Raw genomic sequence first — 3795 nt, 5'->3', positions numbered from 1 at the left:
CGCATCGTCGGCGTCCTCCTGGAGCCTTCTCCCCCTCCGTCAGCCCCTCCGTCAGCTCTCGTCGCCGTGCGCCCACCGACGCACTGTGGCCGACCGAGGCTTTAATGGCGTTCGGCCGCTTCTCCTCTGCGCCCTCGGCCCCTCTCACCCTGTGCGCCTCTGTAGCTCGTCCGTTGCCTTCCTCGTCGTGTTCCCGTGCTCGCCCGTGCTCGCTGAGCCCCGCCAGAGCTTTGGCCGAGCTCGAACGGCGGCACTCGGCCACAGCCTCCTCGCCCGGCTATATATAGCCCTCCCCCGAGCCATTCGAGCACACCAGAAGCCTCGCCTCACTACCAGCTCCCTCCCCAGCCTCTCGTTTGAGCTCGAGGAGCTCCCTGTGCCCACCATGGACGCCATGGCCGCCTCGGGTCTCCTCTCGAATCCGAGCCATCCGAGCCTTCCCCCTCCCTCCTGACCTCACCATAGCTCCACCCGGACCCCGGAGATCCTCCCCGTGTCCTCTCCCCACCGCCGGAGCCACCTTGGCCGCGTGCCCCATGCTCAATCACCGCCGGCGCCTCTATGTTCCCCTCGCAACGCCGTCCCTCCCGCTCATCTCTGGCGTCTCCTTCCCATCAGGATGGATGCGGCACTCCTTTCCGGTCTCGCCGGTGGCCTCGGCTTGGCCGGAGGCGGCCTGAGCCGGCCGGGCCACCGCCGGCATCGCGACCCCGCCCCTGCCTCCTCTGTTTCCCATCGGGGTGTAGCGAGGAGGAAGAAGACAGGAGCCAGGCGGACCCCATCTCCACGCGGCCCCACCTGTCGGTGGGTAGGCGTTGACCCCGCCTGCCTAGCTGGATAAGTGACGGGCCCCACCCAGTGGGATCCGCCCGTCAGCAACCGCGTGGCTGGTCCCGCCTCTGCTGACTGGGTAAGTGGAAGCGTATTACCCTGGATACGTCTTCCTTTGTCTGAAAACGTATTCCTGCTTTGCTTCAACCAGGAATACGTTTTCTCGTCAGGAAAGCGCATTTCACTCTCTTGCGGCCAAGAATACGTTTTCCAGTTCTGAATGCGTATTCTCTGAAATACGTTTTCTGTTTTTCAGCTCAGGGGCCTGTTTGTAGAGGGTCTTTTTACATATTGGTCCCTGGATTTCAAACGCTTATATCTTTTTGCTCGAGACTCCGATTGAGGTGAATCCAAAGCTCACTTCTTCGTTTTGTCGATCCCGTTCTGTTGGTTTCATTTTCACTATGGTTTGACACTGTGAAAATGACCTTTTTTCCCTTTGCACGTAAACAGCCCCTCCGAGAGAGAACTGTTTCCGGCAAATCTTTTCGCGGCTTCACCGCACTTCTTCCCGGAGTATTCTTCATCCCCAGGCAAGCCACAATACCCACTTGCATGATATTCATGCCGTAGCCATGGTTTTCAACTTGATTATTTACTAAATGATTGCTTGTTTAAAATATGGTTATCGTAGTTTCGGTAATGTTTCTGGGTTAGTGCTTACTTGCTTACTATGTTGTTATGCACCTGGTTATCATGCCCTGCTAGTTGCTGGTATTACTTTCATATTGCCATGCTTGATAGTAGTACGTGTTGGGTTGGTCATGTTCTTCGGTGCATGACTAACATCGGTTACCGAGTACTGTTAATATGCGTTGTTCCTTTACTACTAGTTGGTTAAGTGTTTACTCGGTAATGTTATTGATGAGTTCTTGCATGTTATTTATGGTTGATGATAATGGTCATATTATGCTATGAGTAGTGTTGTACTTGTAATATTCATGCTCATCATTATGCCATGTTCAGCTGGATATGATTCATTGTTGATATGGTGGATAGTTATGTTGTACCCTCATGCTTATGTTGATATCATGCTCATGCATTGTCCTTGCATCATGTTATTTTATCATGGCTCAGCATATTTGCATTCAAGTTTAACCGGATTAAATTGAACTTGAACAACTGTTGGCTGAGTCATGGTGCCACCATATCGAAACTGACCAGTGCAACCACGCTTACCTTTATGGGAAGGTCCTAACTGGGTCTATTGTCGTGCCTCTCGCCAGTGCCTCTAACGAGGGAAGGTTATGGGTGCGCGCTACCCTAATCAGGTAGGCGGACATAACCTTGTGTGCCCGTTGTTGTTATTATGGATCTGGTCCCCGTGAGGGACGTTTTGGCCACGACGGTGGTCGTTGTGTCTTTGGTAGACACGGTGCCACCCAGGACTAGCCTAGTTGGGAGTGGGTTGGAGTGGCTGGGAGAGTGTCATGGCAGTAGACCGGTTTTGTCGGAACGTCGTTGGTCCACCCGAATGGGAGTGCGAGGCCATGGGTTCCGTAGTATGGGTACAGTGTACTAACCTCTGCAGAGTGTATATTAAATCTATCAATAGCCGCGCCCGCAGATAAGGGCCCAGTTCGTGTCGGTCACACCGTGAGTCAACAGTATTAATAATAACTTGATTTATAACAACCCCGGTTCGATGAGGAGATAAGTTGGTTGTGATCGCCGGAATGATCACCGTTTGAGACCAAGTGTTGGTCATGGTTGTGATCGCCGGAATGATCACCGTGGTATCGAGGATACCGAGTTGTTGGATATTCGTGATATTGTGCGAGAATCGTGGGTAAAGATCAAGCTCCTTGTGGTCATTTAATGATTACTACGGTATTGTTTATACCAAGCTTGATTTGATCCTGAGATAATCGTGTGATGTCCGAGGTTGGTAGGTCATGCATGTGATGGTTACGTAGTAACCCGAGCAGAATAAGTAGTGCATATAGTGTCATCATGTTGCATGCTAGTATCGTCAGATTCATATGTTCATGCCATGCTCAGGTTGTTCTAGCTGTATCATGTTCATGTTGCTCATGTCATGTTGTTATGAGGATCTCATGTTAATTCCTGCTTAACCTGTAAATGCCATGCTGATGTTTGTCTTGAATGCTTCTGGTTATTGTGAGCTTGCAAGTACATTCAATGTACTGACCTGGCGTGTCATGCCAGCTTGCAGGTCGTGCCTGGATTGCTTTCTTGTTTGGTGTTGTTCTTGTGTTCGCGAGCTAGGATAAGCGTTCTAGCCAGAGTCCCTGCGGATTGGAGTTCATCATCGTCGTTCGTTGTTCCGCTGCCAGTAGTGGTTCCGCTGCCTCAACTCGTTATGCTGCTTGCATAGAGCAACTGAGGATGGCGTAGTGTTGTCGTGCCGATGTTATTCATTGTAATATCAGAGAACTTGTATTCATATTCGTGTATTAATAGAAAGCTAGTTTGTTCTATGCTAAGCAGTGCCGTATTCTAGAAGACTTCGCCTCGATCTCTGGGCTGGAATACGGGGCGTTCCTGTTTTCTCTGAGTCGGGGTGCCACACTTAAGCATCGCTAAGGGTGAGAAAGTCTCATCGTAGTCAACTCCTTGAACTTGTCGAAAACCTTTCGCAACAAGTCGAGCTTTGTAGACAGTAACATTACCGTCAGTGTCTGTCTTCTTATTGAAGATCCATTTATTCTCGATGGCTTGCCGATCATCAGGCAAGTCAAGCAAAGTCCACACTTTGTTCTCATACATGGATCCTATCTCAGATTTCATGGCCTCTAACCATTTTGCAGAATCTGGGCTCATCATCGCTTCCTCATAGTTCGTAGGTTCGTCATGGTCAAGTAACATGACCTCCAGAATAGGATTACCGTACCACTCTGGTGCGGATCTTACTCTGGTTGACCTACGAGGTTTGGTAGTAACTTGATCCGAAGTTACATGATCATCATCATTAGCTTCCTCACTAATTGGTGTAGTAGTCAC

At 50.3% G+C, this 3795-nt stretch overlaps 1 long non-coding RNA gene across 1 annotated transcript; it reads left to right on the top strand.

Moving 5' to 3' along the window:
- Positions 1-223: 223 nt before the first annotated feature.
- LOC141025587 (uncharacterized) lies at positions 224-3278 on the top strand. Its single transcript, XR_012187482.1, has 3 exons — positions 224-910; positions 1088-1364; positions 3001-3278. It is a non-coding gene; the product is annotated as an uncharacterized lncRNA (long non-coding RNA).
- Positions 3279-3795: the final 517 nt, after the last annotated feature.

This window comes from Aegilops tauschii, chromosome 6, assembly GCF_002575655.3.
Source record: "Aegilops tauschii subsp. strangulata cultivar AL8/78 chromosome 6, Aet v6.0, whole genome shotgun sequence".
In the NCBI taxonomy this organism is placed as follows: Eukaryota; Viridiplantae; Streptophyta; class Magnoliopsida; order Poales; family Poaceae; genus Aegilops; species Aegilops tauschii.
Note: the sequence above shows the minus strand (reverse complement) of the source record. Positions and strands in the feature narration are given on the sequence as shown.